Raw genomic sequence first — 22,613 nt, forward strand, 5'->3', positions numbered from 1 at the left:
GTACTGGGTGACTTGTCTTTCCTGGGTTTCTGGGTTCCACCTGTTCCATCAGCATATGGGAGTTTCCTATTTAACCTGGCTTTGCTGGCATTTCCTCGCCGGTTATCAATGTATCCAGTGTGTCTTGTTACCTCTGCTCCCTGCTCCTAGAACCTTCTGGACAAGCTAAGTTTGGATTTTCCTGTGTTGTGTTTTGCTTAATTTGGTTTTTAGTCCAGCCTGCAGATATGTGATTCTCTGCTGCTGGTTGCTCTAGTGGGCTGAAATTGCTTTTCATGTACCATGAGTTGGCACATGAGTTCAAGTAATTTCAGGATGGTTTTTTGAAGGGTTTTTCGCTGACCGCGCAGTTCACTTTTGTATCCTCTGCTATCTAGCTTTAGCGGGCCTCATTTTGCTGAAACTGTTTTCATACTACGTATGTGCTTTCCTCTCATTTCACCGTCATTATATGTGGGGGGCTGCTATTTGCTGTGGGGTATTTCTCTGGAGGCAAGAGAGGTCTGTGTTTCTTCTGACAGGGAAAGTTAGATCTTCGGCTGGAGCGAGACGTCTAGGATCATCGTAGGCACGTTCCCCGGCTACTTTTATTTGTGTGTTAGGTTCAGGGTCGCGGTCAGCTCAGGTTCCATCGCCCTAGAGCTTGTTTGTATCTGTGCTTGTCCTTTTTGTGATCCCCTGCCATGGGGATCATGACAGTGTACGCCGCTGTGCAAACCAACTGCTTTTTTCAAAGCACAAATCCTCTTGTTCCTTCCTTTCTGCACAGCTATCTTGTTTGTTTGTCCACACTTTTTATTTAATTTGTGCATCAGTCCACTCCTTATTGCTGCCTGCCATACCTGGCTGAGATTACTGCAGGGAGATAGTAATTGAAGGACAGTTCCTTTTTTTTTTTTTTTTTTTGTGGGAGATTAAGATTGGCATTTCTGCTAGAGTGCCATCCCTGTCTGTGTCATCTCTCACTCAGTGGGCCATAGAAAGCCTATTTATTTTTTTGCTTGATTTGGGTTCTAAAATCTACCTGAAAAAATCACTACATCAATCAGTGGGAGAAAAATATTGGCCTCAGGGCTTGTGTGCCACTCCTTACTCCTGTGTGTGCCATCTCTCAGTGGGCCATAGAAAGCCTATTTATTTTTTTGCTTGATTTGGGTTCCAAAATCTACCTGAAAAAATCAATAAATCAATCAGTGGGAGATTAATATTGGCCTTTGGGCTTGTGTGCCAGTCCTAAGCGTGCCATCTCTCTCTCTCAGATAGTGGGCCATAGAAAGCCTATTTATTATTTTTTTTATTGGGTTTATAAATTTTCCCTGGAAAAAAAAAAAAAAAGTGGGAGATTAATATTGGCCTCTGGGCTTGTGTGCCAGTCCTGAGCGTGCCATCTCTCTCACAAATAGTGGGCCATAGAAAGCCTATTTATTTTTTTGGTTGATTTGGGTTCTAAATTCTACCTGAAAAAATCAATAAATCAATCAGTGGGAGATAAATATTGGCCTCTGGGCTTGTGTGCCACTCCTGACTCCTGTGTGCGTCCTCTCTCACTCAGTGGGCCCTAGAAAGCCTATTTTTTGTTTTATTTGTTTTCTAAATTCTCCCTGAAAAAATCATTTTATTTTATTTGGTTTCTAAATTATTCCTGAAAAAAATCATTTTTTTTTTTTCTAAAGTCTCCCTGAAAAAATAAAAAACAAACAAATCAGTGGGAGATTAATATTGCCCTTTCTGCTTGTGTGCCAGTCTTGACTCCTGGGTGTGCCATCTCTCTCTCTCCAATTGTGGGCCATAGAAAGCCTATTAATTTTTTTGCTTGATTTGGGTTCCAAAATCTACCTGAAAAAATCACTAAATCAATCAGTGGGAGATAAATATTGGCCTCTGGGCTTGTGTGCCACTCCTGACTCCTGTGTGCGTCCTCTCTCACTCAGTGGGCCCTAGAAAGCCTATTTTTTGTTTTATTTGTTTTCTAAATTCTCCCTGAAAAAATCATTTTATTTTATTTGGTTTCTAAATTATTCCTGAAAAACATCATTTTTTTTGTATTTTTTTTTTCTAAAGTCTCCCTGAAAAAAAAAAAAAAAAACAAATCAGTGGGAGATTAATATTGCCCTTTCTGCTTGTGTGCCAGTCTTGACTCCTGGGTGTGCCATCTCTCTCTCTCCAATTGTGGGCCATAGAAAGCCTATTAATTTTTTGGCTTGATTTGGGTTCCAAAATCTACCTGAGAAAATCACTTAATCAATCAGTGGGAGATAAATATTGGCCTCTGGGCTTGTGTGCCACTCCTGACTCCTGTGTGCGTCCTCTCTCACTCAGTGGGCCCTAGAAAGCCTATTTTTTGTTTTATTTGTTTTCTAAATTCTCCCTGAAAAAATCATTTTATTTTATTTGGTTTCTAAATTATTCCTGAAAAAAATCATTTTTTTTGTATTTTTTTTTTCTAAAGTCTCCCTGAAAAAAAAAAAAAATCAAATCAGTGGGAGATTAATATTGCCCTTTCTGCTTGTGTGCCAGTCTTGACTCCTGGGTGTGCCATCTCTCTCTCTCCAATTGTGGGCCATAGAAAGCCTATTAATTTTTTTGCTTGATTTGGGTTCCAAAATCTACCTGAAAAAATCACTTAATCAATCAGTGGGAGATAAATATTGGCCTCTGGGCTTGTGTGCCACTCCTGACTCCTGTGTGCGTCCTCTCTCACTCAGTGGGCCCTAGAAAGCCTATTTTTTGTTTTATTTGTTTTCTAAATTCTCCCTGAAAAAATCATTTTATTTTATTTGGTTTCTAAATTATTCCTGAAAAAAATCATTTTTTTTTGTATTTTTTTTTTCTAAAGTCTCCCTGAAAAAAAAAAAAAAATCAAATCAGTGGGAGATTAATATTGCCCTTTCTGCTTGTGTGCCAGTCTTGACTCCTGGGTGTGCCATCTCTCTCTCTCCAATTGTGGGCCATAGAAAGCCTATTAATTTTTTTGCTTGATTTGGGTTCCAAAATCTACCTGAAAAAATCACTAAATCAATCAGTGGGAGATAAATATTGGCCTCTGGGCTTGTGTGCCACTCCTGACTCCTGTGTGCGTCCTCTCTCACTCAGTGGGCCCTAGAAAGCCTATTTTTTGTTTTATTTGTTTTCTAAATTCTCCCTGAAAAAATCATTTTATTTTATTTGGTTTCTAAATTATTCCTGAAAAAAATCATTTTTTTTGTATTTTTTTTTCTAAAGTCTCCCTGAAAAAAAAAAACAAAAACAAATCAGTGGGAGATTAATATTGCCCTTTCTGCTTGTGTGCCAGTCTTGACTCCTGGGTGTGCCATCTCTCTCTCTCCAATTGTGGGCCATAGAAAGCCTATTAATTTTTTTGCTTGATTTGGGTTCCAAAATCTACCTGAAAAAATCACTTAATCAATCAGTGGGAGATAAATATTGGCCTCTGGGCTTGTGTGCCACTCCTGACTCCTGTGTGCGTCCTCTCTCACTCAGTGGGCCCTAGAAAGCCTATTTTTTGTTTTATTTGTTTTCTAAATTCTCCCTGAAAAAATCATTTTATTTTATTTTATTTGGTTTCTAAATTATTCCTGAAAAAAATCATTTTTTTTGTATGTTTTTTTTCTAAAGTCTCCCTGAAAAAAAAAAAAATCAAATCTGTGGGAGATTAATATTGCCCTTTCTGCTTGTGTGCCAGTCTTGACTCCTGGGTGTGCCATCTCTCTCTCTCCAATTGTGGGCCATAGAAAGCCTATTAATTTTTTTGCTTGATTTGGGTTCCAAAATCTACCTGAAAAAATCACTAAATCAATCAGTGGGAGATAAATATTGGCCTCTGGGCTTGTGTGCCACTCCTGACTCCTGTGTGCGTCCTCTCTCACTCAGTGGGCCCTACAAAGCCTATTTTTTTTTATTTGTTTTCTAAATTCTCCCTGAAACAATCATTTTATTTTATTTGGTTTCTAAATTATTCCTGAAAAATTCATTTTTTTGTATTTTTTTTTCTAAAGTCTCCCTGAAAAAAAAAAAAAAAATCAAATCAGTGGGAGATTAATATTGCCCTTTCTGCTTGTGTGCCAGTCTTGACTCCTGGGTGTGCCATCTCTCTCTCTCCAATTGTGGGCCATAGAAAGCCTATTAATTTTTTTGCTTGATTTGGGTTCCAAAATCTACCTGAAAAAATCACTAAATCAATCAGTGGGAGATAAATATTGGCCTCTGGGCTTGTGTGCCACTCCTGACTCCTGTGTGCGTCCTCTCTCACTCACTGGGCCCTAGAAAGGCTATTTTATGTTTTATTTGTTTTCTAAATTCTCCCTGAAAAAATCATTTCATTTTATTTGGTTTATAAATTCTTCCTTAAAAAATCATTTTTTTTTTTTTTTCTAAAGTCTCCTTTTTAAAAAAAAAAACACAAATCAGCGGGAGATTAATATTTACATTTGCGCTTCAGTGACAGTCCTGCGTGTGTGGCATCTCTCTCATTTGTTGCCACCAACAACAGAGTGTGTAACATTGTGCCTGATTTTCGTTGTGGTCTCACCCACCTGTAAAGGGGTAGCTAAATCATACTGAAGTTATAGCTCACCGTGTAAGTTGTGTGACTGCAACAAATACCGTTAGTTTGGTAACGTTTTTTAAACAATGAGGAAGTCTGGTGGAAGAGGTCGTGGCCGGGGGAGTTCATTGTCAGCTGGTAATGAGGGTAGTGGTAGTGGTGGAGCATCAGGTGGTTGTGGGAAAAAAAATATTGCACCTAAGTCTGGAGCTGTGGAGCCAGGTTCGTCGTCTGGCTACACAAGGCCTCGAACGCTCCCTTTTCTGGGAGTAGGAAAACCGCTTTTAAAGCCGGAGCAGCAAGAGCAAGTTTTGGCTTATCTTGCTGACTCAGCCTCTAGCTCTTTTGCCTCCTCTCGTGAAACTGGTAAAAGTAAAAGCAGCGCGTCGTTAGTGGATGTTCACGGTCAGGGACAAGTCGCTTCTTTGTCCTCTTCAGCAAAAACAACAACAGAGAAGAATGCAGCAGGCGACACAACGGGTTACTCCATGGAGCTCATTACACATACCGTCCCTGGCTTAGAAAGTGAAGCAGTTAACAGTCCATGCCCATTACAAGTTGAATCTGACATGGAGTGCACTGATGCACAGCCACAGCCAGACTACTATGCTGGTCCTTTGACTCAGACCACAACATTGCCCTCGCAGGGTGCTGATCAAGAATCAGACCCTGATGAGACTATGTTGCCCCATCACGAACGCTATACCACCGACCGACAAGGTGACACAGACGAAGTTGCACACGAGCTACAAGAAGAGGTAATAGATGACCCAGTTCTTGACCCCGATTGGCAGCCATTGGGGGAACAGGGTGCAGGCGGCAGCAGCTCTGAAGCGGAGGAGGAGGGGCCGCAGCAGGCATCAACATCGCAACAGGTTCCATCTGCCGGGCCCGTATCTTGCCCAAAACGCGTGGCAAAGTCAAAACCTGTTGGAGGACAGCGTGGCCATCCGGTTAAAGCTCAGTCTGCAATGCCTGAAAAGGTATCCGATGCTAGAAAGAGTGCAGTCTGGCATTTTTTTAAACAACATCCAATTGATCAGCGCAAAGTCATCTGTCAAAAATGTTCAACTACCTTAAGCAGAGGGCAGAATCTGAAAAGTCTCAATACAAGTTGCATGCATAGACATTTAACCACCATGCATTTGCAAGCTTGGACTAACTACCAAACGTCCCTTAAGGTTGTAGCACCCTCGGCCAATGAAGCTAGTCATCAACGCAACATCCCTTCCGGCAGTGTAGGGCCACCATTTTCTGCACCACCTGCAGTATCTGTGCAGGTTTCTTTGCCAGGCCAAAGAAGTCAGGGTCAGGGAATCACCAGTTTCGTAGTAGGAAACACTGCATCTAGGGCACCGGCGGCAACAATACCATCTCCCACCGTCTCTCAGTCTGCCATGTCCACCGGCACCCCCGCTAGTTCCACGATCTCCAGCTCTCCAGTCCAGCTCACCCTACATGAGACTATGGTTAGAAAAAGGAAGTACTTAGCCTCGCATCCGCGTACACAGGGTTTGAACGCCCACATAGCTAGACTAATCTCGTTAGAGAAGATGCCCTACCGGTTAGTTGAAAGCGAAGCTTTCAAAGCCCTGATGGACTACGCTGTACCACGCTACGAGCTACCCAGTCGACACTTTTTTTCCAGAAAAGCCATCCCAGCCCTCCACCAGCATGTTAAAGAGCGCATCGTCCATGCACTCAGGCAATCTGTGAGCACAAAGGTGCACCTGACAACAGATGCATGGACCAGTAGGCATGGCCAGGGACGTTACGTGTCCATCACGGCACACTGGGTAAATGTGGTGGATGCAGGGTCCACAGGGGACAGCAAGTTTGGGACAGTTCTGCCTAGCCCACGGTCTAGGAAACAGTTGGCTGTAGCCATTCGCACCCCCTCCTCCTCCTCCTCGTCCTCCTGCAGAAGCGAGACCTCGTCCACAGACCGCAGTCGCACAACCACTCCATCCGCAGCTGCCACTGTTGCACACCAGGTCTCCCATTATGGGGCAGCTACTGGCAAACGTCAGCAGGCTGTATTGGCTATGAAGTGTTTGGGCGACAACAGACACACCGCTGAAGTTCTGTCCGAGTTCTTGCAGAAAGAAACGCATTCGTGGCTGGGCACTGTAGATCTTGAGGCAGGCAAGGTAGTGAGTGATAACGGAAGGAATTTCATGGCTGCCATCTCCATTTCCCAACTGAAACACATTCCTTGCCTGGCTCACACCTTAAACCTGGTGGTGCAGTGCTTCCTGAAAAGTTATCCGGGGTTATCCGACCTGCTCCTCAAAGTGCGTGGACTTTGCTCACATATCCGCCGTTCGCCCGTACACTCCAGCCGTATGCAGACCTATCAGCGTTCTTTGAACCTTCCCCAGCATCGCCTAATCATAGACGTTGCAACAAGGTGGAACTCAACACTGCACATGCTTCAGAGACTGTGTGAACAGAGGCGGGCTGTTATGTTTTTGTGGGAGGATACACATACACGGGCAGGCAGTAGGATGGCAGACATGGAGTTGTCAGGTGTGCAGTGGTCGAAGATTCAAGACATGTGTCAAGTCCTTCAGTGTTTTGAGGAATGCACACGGCTGGTTAGTGCAGACAACGCCATAATAAGCATGAGCATCCCCCTAATGCGTCTGCTGATGCAAAGTTTGACGCACATAAAGGATCAGGCGTCTGCAGCTGAGGAAGAGGAAAGCCTTGATGACAGTCAGCCATTGTCTGGCCAGGGCAGTGTACAGGACGAGGTAGCGGGCGAAGAGGAGGAGGAGGATGAGGAGGATGATGGGGATGATTATATTTTTAATGAGGAAGCTTTTCCGGGGCCAGTGGAAATTGTTGGCGCGGCAAGGCCGGGTTCTGGTTTTTGGAGGGACACAAGTGACGTGGATTTGCCTGAAACTGCCCCTCAACCAAGCACAACCACAGATTTGAGAACTGGAACTTTGGCCCACATGGCGGATTATGCCTTACGTATCCTCAAAAGGGACACACGCATAACAAAAATGATGAACGATGACGATTACTGGTTGGCCTGCCTCCTTGATCCTCGCTATAAAGGCAAATTGCAAAATATAATGCCACATGAGAACTTGGAACTAATATTAGCAACCAAACAATCAACTCTTGTTGACCGTTTGCTTCTGGCATTCCCTGCACACAGCGCCCGTGATCGTTCTAACACGAGCTGCAGGGGCCAGCAGACCAGAGGTGTTAGAGGGGCAGAAATCAGAAGTGTCGTTGGCCAGAGGGGTTTTCTGACCAGGTTGTGGAGTGATTTTGCTATGACCGCAGACAGGACAGGTACTGCAGCATCAATTCAAAGTGACAGGAGACAACATTTGTCCAGTATGGTTACTAACTATTTTTCATCCCTTATCGACGTTCTCCCTCAACCTTCATTCCCATTTGATTACTGGGCATCAAAATTAGACACCTGGCCAGAATTGGCAGAATATGCATTGCAGGAGCTTGCTTGCCCGGCAGCTAGTGTCCTATCAGAAAGAGTATTCAGTGCTGCAGGTTCAATACTAACAGAAAAAAGGACTCGTCTGGCTACCCAAAATGTAGATGATCTAACCTTCATTAAAATGAACCACAGCTGGATTTCGAAATCTTTTGCCCCACCTTGCCCGGCTGACACCTAGCTTTCCTATGTAAAGGTCTTGCCTGTGGACTATTCTGAACGACTTTTCCAATCTCGTAATTTGCAGTACCTGATTGTCCAGCATCCGACATGTTAACACCTCCCTAAATGGCCAAAGTCCCCACACGGGGCCGTGGTATCGCCACTTGGCGCCAGCACCCGTGAGAGTACTGTTTGTCTGAAGAGGTGGGTGTGCCCGCTTTTGGTCGACGGCACTGCCACTGGGTCCCTCATAGTACAATAAAGTGTCTGGCGGTGGTGGTGCGCACCCAACGTCAGACACACCGTTGTAATATGAGGGGCCCTGGGCCTGTACCGCCGGCCACAAGACAGTCCCCCCCCCCACGTCAAACAGTGCTCTACCACTTGCAAAATTTTCTCTCACAGCTCCACCAATCTTTAGTCTATGCGCTGACATCCTTCAATGCCTGGCACTGTCAATACCATTGTATTGACATTTTTCTTATGTTAGACCTTCGAAGCCTGTCTGCGGTCACTCCTTCCACTAGGCCTCCACTGACCTGTCTACTGCTGCCCGGGTTCCCCTGGAACCAATTTTAAATTGCCTACAGCCAGCCCAATTTATTATGTTAGGGCTTCAAAGCCTGTCTGCGGTCCCTCCTTCCACTAGGCCTCCACTGACCTGTCTACTGCTGCCCGGGTTCCCCTGGAACCAATTTTAAATTGCCTACAGCCAGCCCAATTTATTATGTTAGGGCTTCGAAGCCTGTCTGCGGTCCCTCCTTCCACTAGGCCTCCACTGACCTGTCTACTGCTGCCCGGGTTCCCCTGGAACCAATTTTAAATTGCCTACAGCCAGCCCAATTTATTATGTTAGGGCTTCGAAGCCTGTCTGCGGTCCCTCCTTCCACTAGGTCTCCACTGACCTGTCTACTGCTGCCCGGGTTCCCCTGGAACCAATTTTAAATTGCCTACAGCCCGCCCAAATTATTATGTTAGGGCTTCGAAGCCTGTCTGCGGTCCCTCCTTCCACTAGGCCTCCACTGACCTGTCTACTGCTGCCCGGGTTCCCCTGGAACCAATTTTAAATTGCCTACAGCCAGCCCAATTTATTATGTTAGGGCTTCGAAGCCTGTCTGCGGTCCCTCCTTCCACTAGGCCTCCACTGACCTGTCTACTGCTGCCCGGGTTCCCCTGGAACCAATTTTAAATTGCCTACAGCCAGCCCAATTTATTATGTTAGGGCTTCGAAGCCTGTCTGCGGTCCCTCCTTCCACTAGGCCTCCACTGACCTGTCTACTGCTGCCCGGGTTCCCCTGGAACCAATTTTAAATTGCCTACAGCCAGCCCAATTTATTATGTTAGGGCTTCGAAGCCTGTCTGCGGTCCCTCCTTCCACTAGGCCTCCACTGACCTGTCTACTGCTGCCCGTGTACCCCTTGAACCAACATCAGAAAATATAAAAATAAGTATTTTGCTTATAAAAAAGAAAATAATGGAGAGATATCAAATGCAGACATTTTAACATTAAAAACAAACACATACAACAAAAATCTGGTACAGTACTAAAAATGGCCACCAGCTACAATAACTTTCTCCTGCAAGTAGTTAACTGAAAGTTTTTTTCAATTTAAAACACAGATATGGCATCCACCGAGTGTTGTCCTGTCGCGTCTTCTTTATATTATTGCCAAGAAGATGCAAAACAATGAAAATAATAAAATCATTATTTACCAAAAAAATAGAGTAAGTCAAAACCACATTGCAAATAAACATTCATTACAAATAAAGAAGCAGGGCGCGTCCGAGGGTGAGTATATACCTAATAAGAATATAATCACCCTCGGACGCGCCCTGCTTCTTTCCGACAGCCTTCCTTCCTAAGAATCAGCCCTTCCGTGGTGTAGAGAGAGGGTGTGTTACACTCCAAGGTGTTCCCCAGGTTGCCTTTCCTGAGCTTCGATCTTCATGCTCTCGTTTAGTAGTTGTCGGAAAGTAGGCTGCATTAGGCCTACAAAATGGGTATGGGGTGGAGAGAGATGGTGTGTTACACTCCAAGGTGTTCTCCAGGTTTCCTCGCCATTGCTTCGATCTTCCGACTCTCGTTTAGTAGTTGTAGAAAACTACACTGCATTAGGCCTACAAAATGGGTATCGGGTGGAGAGAGATGGTGTGTTACACTCCAAGGTGTTCCCCAGGTTGCCTTGCCATTGCTTCGGTCTTCCGACTCTCGTTTAGTAGTTGTAGAAAACTACACTGCATTAGGCCTACAAAATGGGTATCGGGTGGAGAGAGATGGTGTGTTACACTCCAAGGTGTTCCCCAGGTTGCCTTGCCATTGCTTTGGTCTTCCGACTCTCGTTTACTAGTTGTAGAAAACTACACAGCATTAGGCCTACAAAATGGGTATGGGGTGGAGAGAGATGGTGTGTTACACTCCAAGGTGTTCTCCAGGTTTCCTCGCCATTGCTTCGATCTTCCGACTCTCGTTTAGTAGTTGTAGAAAACTACACTGCATTAGGCCTACAAAATGGGTATCGGGTGGAGAGAGATGGTGTGTTACACTCCAAGGTGTTCCCCAGGTTGCCTTGCCATTGCTTCGGTCTTCCGACTCTCGTTTAGTAGTTGTAGAAAAATACACTGCATTAGGCCTACAAAATGGGTATCGGGTGGAGAGAGATGGTGTGTTACACTCCAAGGTGTTCCCCAGGTTGCCTTGCCATTGCTTCGGTCTTCCGACTCTCGTTTAGTAGTTGTAGAAAACTACACAGCATTAGGCCTACAAAATGGGTATGGGGTGGAGAGAGATGGTGTGTTACACTCCAAGGTGTTCTCCAGGTTTCCTCGCCATTGCTTCGATCTTCCGACTCTCGTTTAGTAGTTGTAGAAAACTACACTGCATTAGGCCTACAAAATGGGTATCGGGTGGAGAGAGATGGTGTGTTACACTCCAAGGTGTTCCCCAGGTTGCCTTGCCATTGCTTCGGTCTTCCGACTCTCGTTTAGTAGTTGTAGAAAACTACACTGCATTAGGCCTACAAAATGGGTATCGGGTGGAGAGAGATGGTGTGTTACACTCCAAGGTGTTCCCCAGGTTGCCTTGCCATTGCTTCGGTCTTCCAACTCTCGTTTAGTAGTTGTAGAAAACTACACAGCATTAGGCCTACAAAATGGGTATGGGGTGGAGAGAGATGGTGTGTTACACTCCAAGGTGTTCTCCAGGTATCCTTTCCTGAGCTTCTATCTTCAGGCTCTCGTTAAATTGTGGTTAAATGGAACAACTGCATTTGGCGTACTAGTTGGTTTGGGGCCTACTAAGTGTCTGCCGCTCCTTGCTGTTCTCCTGGTTTCCTGTCCTGAAATTCCGTATTCAGGCGCTCGTTAAGTAGTTGTTAATGTTAGACTGCATTTGGCCTACTAGTTGGGTTGGGGCCTACTATCGGTGTCTGCCACTCCTTGCTGTTCTCCTCCACTGAACAAAGCTGTGCCGCCTGTTTACTACGGTTGCCAATTTTGAACTGCATTTCGACTACTTACTGATTTGGGCCTACTCTCTGTGTCAGCCTCTCATTCCAGTTGTCCTCCACTGCAATGCCCCCTGGTTATTCCTGTGTTACCAATTTTGAACTGCATTTAGCCCACTTTATTATTTGGGCCTATATCTGTGTTTCCTCCTCATCCTGCCCATTGCCCAGCCAGTGATAGATGAGTCTGCTGGTACATTGACCCATAACGCAACATTCCCCATGCACGCTACACAACAACATTGTGACCCTGCTGAAAGTCAGGTTGCTCTTCCCGCATACCATACCACCTTACACAGGGACAAAGAGGAAGGTGCAGATGAAAGTGCAGGTTCCTTCATCAGGTGGGGGGAGGAATACTAGTTGGCGACGTCACTGGCACAGGGCCTCTCATAGTACGCAAAAGGGTTGCTGCCGGTGGGAGGCGCCCCCGCCGTGCAAACACACCGCTGTACTTTGAGGGGCCCTGTGCCAGTGCCAATGCCAACGAGTGGGCCCCCCCTGCTTGCTCAGGTTCACAGCACTTGCAAAGTTGAAATACTTACCTCTCCCTGCTCCACTGCCGTGACGTGGTCCAGATTTCCTGGGCCCACTAATTACTTGAACCAGCCCTACCCACCACAACTTTAGCCAAATGACCCCCAATTTCAAATGCCTTCCAATTATTATAAGGTAAATTACGCTTGACAAGCTTCATTAAGAAGAATGGATGGTTTTGACATTAAAATGGGCACTCTAGGTGTTTTCCTGGCCCCCACTCACTGCCGACTATGCTGCCCCATTGACTTGCATTGGGTTTCGTGTTTCGGTCGATCCCGACTTTACGTCATAATCGGCCGATTTCACTCGACCCGACTTTTGAGATAGTCGGGTTTCGCGAAACCCGGCTCGACTCTAAAAAGGTCAAGGTCGCTCAACTCTAATCAGAACCTCTCTGCGACAAAACAGCCCCTGCTCCAATCTCAGAAGCATCAACCTCGACCTGGAACGGAAGAGAAACATCTGGTTGACACAACACCGGGGCAGAAGAAAAACAACGCTTCAAGTCTTGAAAAGCTTCCACAGCAGCAGAAGACCAATTGACCAAATCAGCACCCTTCTTGGTCAAATCGGTCAATGGTTTGGCAATACTAGAAAAATTGCAGATGAAGCGACGATAAAAATTAGCAAAGCCCAGGAACTTTTGCAGACTTTTCAGAGATGTCGGCTGAGTCCAATCATGGATGGCTTGGACCTTAACAGGATCCATCTCGATAGTAGAAGGGGAAAAGATGAACCCCAAAAATGAAACCTTCTGCACACCAAAGAGACACTTTGATCCCTTCACAAACAAAGAATTAGCACGCAGGACCTGAAAAACTGTTCTGACCTGCTTCACATGAGACTCCCAATCATCCGAGAAGATCAAAATGTCATCCAAGTACACAATCAGGAATTTATCCAGGTACTCTCGGAAGATGTCATGCATAAAGGACTGAAACACTGATGGAGCATTGGCAAGTCCGAATGGCATCACTAGATACTCAAAATGACCCTCGGGCGTATTAAATGCAGTTTTCCATTCATCTCCTCGCCTGATTCGCACCAGATTATACGCACCACGAAGATCTATCTTGGTGAACCAACTAGCCCCCTTAATCCGAGCAAACAAATCAGATAACAATGGCAAGGGGTACTGAAATTTAACCGTGATCTTATTTAGAAGGCGGTAATCTATACAAGGTCTCAGCGAACCATCCTTCTTGGCTACAAAAAAGAACCCTGCTCCTAATGGTGACGATGACGGGCGAATATGCCCCTTCTCCAGGGATTCCTTCACATAACTGCGCATAGCGGCGTGCTCAGGCACGGATAAATTAAACAGTCGACCTTTTGGGAATTTACTACCAGGAATCAAATTGATAGCACAATCACAATCCCTATGCGGAGGTAGGGCATCGGACTTGGGCTCATCAAATACATCCCGGTAATCAGACAAGAACTCTGGAACCTCAGAAGGGGTGGATGACGAAATTGACAGAAATGGAACATCACCATGTACCCCCTGACAACCCCAGCTGGACACCGACATGGATTTCCAATCTAATTCTGGATTATGGGCTTGTAGCCATGGCAACCCCAACACGACCACATCATGCAGATTATGCAACACCAGAAAGCGAATAACCTCCTGATGTGCAGGAGCCATGCACATGGTCAGCTGGGTCCAGTATTGAGGCTTATTCTTGGCCAAAGGCGTGGCATCAATTCCTCTCAATGGAATAGGACACTGCAAGGGCTCTAAGAGAAACCCACAACGCTTAGCATACTCCAAGTCCATCAAATTCAGGGCAGCGCCTGAATCCACAAATGCCATGACAGAATACGATGACAAAGAGCAGATCAAGGTAACGGACAGAAGAAATTTTGACTGTACCGTACCAATGGTGGCAGACCTAGCGAACCGCTTAGTGCGCTTAGGACAATCAGAGATAGCATGAGTGGAATCACCACAGTAGAAACACAGCCCATTCAGACGTCTGTGTTCTTGCCGTTTAACTCTGGTCAAAGTCCTATCGCACTGCATAGGCTCAGGTTTAAGCTCAGGTAATACCGCCAAATGGTGCACAGATTTACGCTCACGCAAGCGTCGACCGATCTGAATGGCCAAAGACATAGACTCATTCAAACCAGCAGGCATAGGAAATCCCACCATGACATCCTTAAGGGCTTCAGAGAGACCCTTTCTGAACATAGCTGCCAGCGCAGATTCATTCCATTGAGTGAGCACGGACCACTTTCTAAATTTCTTACAATATACCTCTATCTCGTCCTGACCCTGACAAAGAGCCAGCAAATTTTTCTCTGCCTGATCCACTGAATTAGGTTCATCGTACAGCAATCCGAGCGCCAGGAAAAACGCATCGATATTACTCAATGCAGGATCTCCTGGCGCAAGAGAAAATGCCCAGTCCTGAGGGTCGCCGCGCAAAAAAGAAATAACAATCAAAACCTGTTGAACTGGATCACCAGAGGAGCGAGGTTTCAAGGCCAGAAATAATTTACAATTATTTTTGAAACTCAAAAACTTAGTTCTATCTCCAAAAAACAAATCAGGAATAGGAATTCTTGGTTCCAACATAGCTTTCTGATCAATAGTGTCTTGAATCTTTTGTACTCTTGCCGAGAGCTGATCCACAAATGAAGCCAGACTTCTAATGTCCATTGCTACACCTGTGTACTGAACCACCCAAATGTCTAGGGGAAAAAAAAGGCAAAACACAGTGCAAAGAAAAAAAAATGGTCTCAGAACTTCTTTTTTCCCTCTATTGAGAATCATTAGTACTTTTGGCTTCCTGTACTGTTATGAAAGGCAATTCAGTACTACAATGGACATAGCGGTCAGAGCACATACAGTGATCCGACAATAACCCAAAATCATAGAACGAGCTCTGAGACGTGGGAACTCTGCAGACCGCAATCCCTAATCCTCTCCAAACAACACTAGAGGCAGCCGTGGATTGCACCTAACTCTGCCTAGGCAACTCGGCACAGCCTGAGAAACTAACTAGCCTGAAGATAGAAAATAAGCCTACCTTGCCTCAGAGAAATACCCCAAAGGAAAAGGCAGCCCCCCACATATAATGACTGTGAGTTAAGATGAAAAGACAAACGTAGAGATGAAATAGATTCAGCAAAGTGAGGCCCGACTTTCTTAACAGATCGAGGATAGAAAAGGTAACTTTGCGGTCTACACAAAACCCTAAAGAAAACCACGCAAAGGGGGCAAAAAGACCCTCCGTACCGAACTAACGGCACGGAGGTACACCCTTTGAGTCCCAGAGCTACCAGCAACAAATAAGACAAGCTGGACAGAAAAAATAGCAAACAAATAGCAAAGAAGAACTTAGCTATGCAGAGCAGCAGGCCACAGGAATGATCCAGGAAAAAGCAAGTCCAACACTGGAAAATTGACAGGAAGCCAGGATCAAAGCATTAGGTGGAGTTAAGTAGAGAAGCACCTAACGACCTCACCAGATCACCTGAGGGAGGAAACTCAGAAGCCGCAGTACCACTTCACTCCACCAACAGAAGCTCACAGAGAGAATCAGCCGAAGTACCACTTGTGACCACAGGAGGGAGCTCTGCCACAGAATTCACAACACATATGTGCCACGTATCTCCGCAACAATGACCTATGGAATACGTTATGTATGGAAAAAGAATCTGGAAGGGTCAGACGGAAAGACACAGGATTAAGAACCTCAGAAATCCTATGCGGACCAATGAAACGAGGTTTAAACTTAGGAGAGGAAACCTTCATAGGAATATGACGAGAAGATAACCAAACCAGATCCCCAACACGAATTCGGGGACCCACACGGCATCTGCGATTAGCGAAACATTGAGCCTTCTCCTGGGACAAGGTCAAATTGTCCACTACATGAGTCCAAATCTGCTGCAACCTGTCCACCACAGTATCCACACCAGGACAGTCCGAAGACTCAACCTGTCCTGAAGAGAAACGAGGATGGAACCCAGAATTGCAGAAAAATGGCGAAACCAAGGTAGTCGAGCTGGCCCGATTATTAAGGGCGAACTCAGCCAAAGGCAAAAAGGACACCCAGTCATCCTGATCGGCAGAAACAAAGCATCTCAGATATGTTTCCAAGGTCTGATTGGTTCGTTCGGTCTGGCCATTAGTGTGAGGATGGAAAGCCGAGGAAAAAGACAAGTTAATGCCCATCCTACCACAAAAGGCTCGCCAAAACCTTGAAACAAACTGGGAACCTCTGTCAGAAACTATATTCTCTGGAATGCCATGTAAACGAACCACATGCTGGAAGAACAATGGCACCAAATCAGAGGAGGAAGGCAATTTAGACAAGGGTACCAGATGGACCATCTTAGAAAAGCGATCACAGACCACCCAAATGACTGACATCTTTTGAGAAACGGGAAGATCTGAAATAAAATCCATAGAGATATGTGTCCAAGGCCTCTTCGGGACCGGCAAGGGAAAAAGCAACCCACTGGCACGAGAACAGCAGGGCTTAGCCCGAGCACAAATCCCACAGGACTGCACAAAAACACGCACATCCCGCGACAGAGACAGCCACCAAAAGGATCTAGCCACCAACTCTCTGGTACCAAAGATTCCAGGATGACCAGCCAACACCGAACAATGAACCTCAGAGATAACTTTATTGGTCCACCTATCAGGGACAAACAGTCTCTCCGCTGGACAACGATCAGGTTTATTAGCCTGAAATTTTTGCAGCACCCGCCGCAAATCAGGGGAGATGGCAGACACAATTACTCCTTCCTTGAGGATACCCGCCGGCTCAGACAAACCCGGAGAGTCGGGCACAAAACTCCTAGACAGAGCATCCGCCTTCACATTTTTAGAGCCCGGAAGGTACGAAATCACAAAGTCAAAACGGGCAAAAAACAGCGACCAACGAGCCTGTCTAGGATTCAACCGCTTAGCAGACTCAAGATAAGTCAAGTTCTTATGATCAGTCACTACCACCACGCGATGCTTAGCTCCTTCAAGCCAATGACGCCACTCCTCGAATGACCACTTCATGGCCAGCAACTCTCGGTTGCCCACATCATAATTTCGCTCAGCAGGCGAAAACTTCCTGGAAAAAAAAGCGCATGGTTTCATCACTGAGCAATCAGAACCTCTCTGCGACAAAACAGCCCCTGCTCCAATCTCAGAAGCATCAACCTCGACCTGGAACGGAAGAGAAACATCTGGTTGACACAACACAGGGGCAGAAGAAAAACGACGCTTCAAGTCTTGAAAAGCTTCCACAGCAGCAGAAGACCAATTGACCAAATCAGCACCCTTCTTGGTCAAATCGGTCAATGGTTTGGCAATACTAGAAAAATTGCAGATGAAGCGACGATAAAAATTAGCAAAGCCCAGGAACTTTTGCAGACTTTTCAGAGATGTCGGCTGAGTCCAATCATGGATGGCTTGGACCTTAACAGGATCCATCTCGATAGTAGAAGGGGAAAAGATGAACCCCAAAAATGAAACCTTCTGCACACCAAAGAGACACTTTGATCCCTTCACAAACAAAGAATTAGCACGCAGGACCTGAAAAACTGTTCTGACCTGCTTCACATGAGACTCCCAATCATCCGAGAAGATCAAAATGTCATCCAAGTACACAATCAGGAATTTATCCAGGTACTCTCGGAAGATGTCATGCATAAAGGACTGAAACACTGATGGAGCATTGGCAAGTCCGAATGGCATCACTAGATACTCAAAATGGCCCTCGGGCGTATTAAATGCAGTTTTCCATTCATCTCCTCGCCTGATTCGCACCAGATTATACGCACCACGAAGATCTATCTTGGTGAACCAACTAGCCCCCTTAATCCGAGCAAACAAATCAGATAACAATGGCAAGGGGTACTGAAATTTAACCGTGATCTTATTTAGAAGGTGGTAATCTATACAAGGTCTCAGCGAACCATCCTTCTTGGCTACAAAAAAGAACCCTGCTCCTAATGGTGACGATGATGGGCGAATATGCCCCTTCTCCAGGGATTCCTTCACATAACTGCGCATAGCGGCGTGCTCAGGCACGGATAAATTAAACAGTCGACCTTTTGGGAATTTACTACCAGGAATCAAATTGATAGCACAATCACAATCCCTATGCGGAGGTAGGGCATCGGACTTGGGCTCATCAAATACATCCCGGTAATCAGACAAGAACTCTGGAACCTCAGAAGGGGTGGATGACAAAATTGACAGAAATGGAACATCACCATGTACCCCCTGACAACCCCAGCTGGACACCGACATGGATTTCCAATCTAATACTGGATTATGGGCTTGTAGCCATGGCAACCCCAACACGACCACATCATGCAGATTATGCAACACCAGAAAGCGAATAACCTCCTGTTGTGCAGGAGCCATGCACATGGTCAGCTGGGTCCAGTATTGAGGCTTATTCTTGGCCAAAGGCGTGGCATCAATTCCTCTCAATGGAATAGGACACTGCAAGGGCTCTAAGAGAAACCCACAACGCTTAGCATACTCCAAGTCCATCAAATTCAGGGCAGTGCCTGAATCCACAAATGCCATGACAGAATACGATGACAAAGAGCAGATCAAGGTAACGGACAGAAGAAATTTTGACTGTACCGTACAAATGGTGGCAGACCTAGCGAACCGCTTAGTGCGCTTAGGACAATCAGAGATAGCATGAGTGGAATCACCACAGTAGAAACACAGCCCATTCAGACATCTGTGTTCTTGCCGTTTAACTCTGGTCAAAGTCCTATCGCACTGCATAGGCTCAGGTTTAAGCTCAGGTAATACCGCCAAATGGTGCACAGATTTACGCTCACGCAAGCGTCGACCGATCTGAATGGCCAAAGACATAGACTCATTCAAACCAGCAGGCATAGGAAATCCCACCATGACATCCTTAAGGGCTTCAGAGAGACCCTTTCTGAACATAGCTGCCAGCGCAGATTCATTCCATTGAGTGAGCACGGACCACTTTCTAAATTTCTGACAATATACCTCTATCTCATCCTGACCCTGACAAAGAGCCAGCAAATTTTTCTCTGCCTGATCCACTGAATTAGGTTCATCGTACAGCAATCCGAGCGCCAGGAAAAACGCATCGATATTACTCAATGCAGGATCTCCTGGCGCAAGAGAAAATGCCCAGTCCTGAGGGTCGCCGCGCAAAAAAGAAATAACAATCAAAACCTGTTGAACTGGATCACCAGAGGAGCGAGGTTTCAAGGCCAGAAATAATTTACAATTATTTTTGAAACTCAGAGACTTAGTTCTATCTCCAAAATACAAATCAGGAATAGGAATTCTTGGTTCCAACATAGCTTTCTGATCCATAGTGTCTTGAATCTTTTGTACTCTTGCCGAGAGCTGATCCACAAATGAAGACAGACTTCCAATGTCCATTGCTACACCTGTGTACTGAACCACCCAAATGTCTAGGGGAAAAAAAAGGCAAAACACAGTGCAAAGAAAAAAAAATGGTCTCAGAACTTTTTTTTTCCCTCTATTGAGAATCATTAGTACTTTTTGCTTCCTGTACTGTTATGAAAGGCAATTCAGTACTACAATCGACATAGCGGTCAGAGCACATACAGTGATCTGACAATAACCCAAAATCATAGAACGAGCTCTGAGACGTGGGAACTCTGCAGACCGCAATCCCTAATCCTCTCCAAACAACACTAGAGGCAGCCATGGATTGCGCCTAACTCTGCCTAGGCAACTCGGCACAGCCTGAGAAACTAACTAGCCTGAAGATAGAAAATAAGCCTACCTTGCCTCAGAGAAATACCCCAAAGGAAAAGGCAGCCCCCCACATATAATGACTGTGAGTTAAGATGAAAAGACAAACGTAGAGATGAAATAGATTCAGCAAAGTGAGGCCCGACTTTCTTAACAGATAGAGGATAGAAAAGGTAACTTTGCGGTCTACACAAAACCCTAAAGAAAACCACGCAAAGGGGGCAAAAAGACCCTCCGTACCGAACTAACGGCACGGAGGTACACCCTTTGCGTCCCAGAGCTTACAGCAACAAATTAGACAAGCTGGACAGAAAAAATAGCAAACAAATAGCAAAGAAGAACTTAGCTATGCAGAGCAGCAGGCCACAGGAATGATCCAGGGAAAAGCAAGTCCAACACTGGAACATTGACAGGAAGCCAGGATCAAAGCATTAGGTGGAGTTAAGTAGAGAAGCACCTAACGACCTCACCAGATCACCTGAGGGAGGAAACTCAGAAGCCGCAGTACCACTTCCCTCCACCAACAGAAGCTCACAGAGAGAATCAGCCGAAGTACCACTTGTGACCACAGGAGGGAGCTCTGCCACAGAATTCACAACACATGGAGCAATGATCTAAGTGGAGTTAAATAGAGCAGCCAGCTAACGAATTAACCTTGTCACCTGTGGAAGGAAACTCAGAAGCCGCAGCCCCACTCTCAACCAACAGAGGAAGCCCATGGACAGAACCAGCCGAAGTACCATTCATGACCACAGGAGGGAGCTTGACAACAGAATTCACAACAGGTTGGCTCATGTTGATCTTCAGAAGCGCACCGATCCCCTGCTTATTTTCTTCCCCACTTTCTGCTTGCCAGGGATGGTGTGATCCTGAATGATTGACGGTTTGAATAAGCAGCATATAAGTGCTATTGGCCTGAACAGGGCACTCTCCCATGCTGCAAGAAGAAGCAGCTTTGCTTCTACAGTGTAGGAGAAGCATCGTGAAACTGAAGCCGGCCAGATCCAGCGAACTAGCCAGCTTCAGAGCAGTGCTCGTGAGATTTATTTGAAAGTGTGCTCTATGCCCAGTCGACCTGCCACCGCTGATACAGAGATGGCCAGTAATCTTGGAAACACACAGTAAACAATAAAATGAAAACTATTTCTATTCTAGAGAATGGCAAGGATTTTTTTTTAATAATAAGTTAATTGCAAAGTTTCTTGTTTATATGAGCACCTTGAAATTTTACCCATTACAAAGCTTGAAAATGCCCCTTTAAGCTTTACCCATTCATTTGAACATAGTAAATTTTAATTCCAAAGCATATACTGTCATACCTGACTTCTATATTTGGATGTATAAAGATGCTAAGATCTGCAAATATTCATTAAATTGTAGATAAATTAGACAATATATTTTGATAGGTACAATAAGTACAGACAAAGTGCTCAATCAGTTATCCCAGGGTAGACATCTATAAACCAGCGCTTTGTTGGACATAATGTAAATCATGCTGAGTGCTCACGAACATATGGTGAATACCATGGACCAAGAGAAATTAAAGTCATCCTGGGAATATAAATAACATGAAGCATAAAGACGACATAATGTAACACCAGCCAACATTAAATGCATGAGCAGATCCAGTAAATCACCAATGACATATTACATAGACAACAATATTTACTAGAGCATCCTGGACAGTTCTGATGAATTAATATTTTATATTAGCTCTGCTTCTCTTTTAGTTCTTCACATCTTAAATTCACTGCTAAATTGTTATGCCAAACCTACTTTACTGGTAGTAGGCCCTCTACTTTATTTTATTGTATTGTAGACCAGAATCTTGGGGGATCTTCACAGCAAAGTTTAGGTAAAAAATGGGATCCATGGAGTTGGCTTTGTTATCTTCATTTTAAATTAAGTGTTGGGCATATGATCTTGTGGCATTAACTAAGATATTAGTATTATAGGCTCTCCTTCCTCCAGCACTTCCTCCAGCACTTGCGCTTCTCTTCTGAAAAAGCCGTGATCAGACCAGTCCATCAACCACTCTACCTGGTGCCCTTCATTTGCTTCCCACTGCCTTCTCTGCTAAGGCCAGCATTTAGGTTTTCCTGCACCCTAAATGGCCCATATAGTGGCATGGAGCAATGACTGAACTCCTCTTGTTCTCTCCCTCTACCAACCTACCTTTGCCTGACATTGCCATCTCCGTGTGTGGTTCCACCATTACTCCCAAGCAACATGCCCGTTGCCTTGGGGTCATCCTTGATTCTGAGCTTTCCTTCACCCCCACATCCGATCATTGGCTCGCCCTTCTTATCTGCATCTCAAAAACATTTCTAGAATTCACCCTTTTCTTATTTTCAACACTGCAAAAACTCTTACTGTTTCACTCATTCATTCTCGTCTTGACTATTGTAACTCTCTCTTAATCGGCCTCCCTCTTACCAAATTCTCCCTGCTCCAATCTGCCCTGAATACAGCTGCCAGGATCATATTCCTCATCAACCATTACACCGATGCCTCTACCTTGTACCAGTCATTACACTGGTTACCCATCCACTCCAGAATCCAGTACAAAACTATTACCCTCATCCACAAAGCACTCCATGGCTCAGCACCACCCTACATCTCATCCCTGGTCTCAGTCTACCACCCTAC

This window comes from Ranitomeya imitator, chromosome 8 (genome assembly GCF_032444005.1).
Source record: "Ranitomeya imitator isolate aRanImi1 chromosome 8, aRanImi1.pri, whole genome shotgun sequence".
In the NCBI taxonomy this organism is placed as follows: Eukaryota; Metazoa; Chordata; class Amphibia; order Anura; family Dendrobatidae; genus Ranitomeya; species Ranitomeya imitator.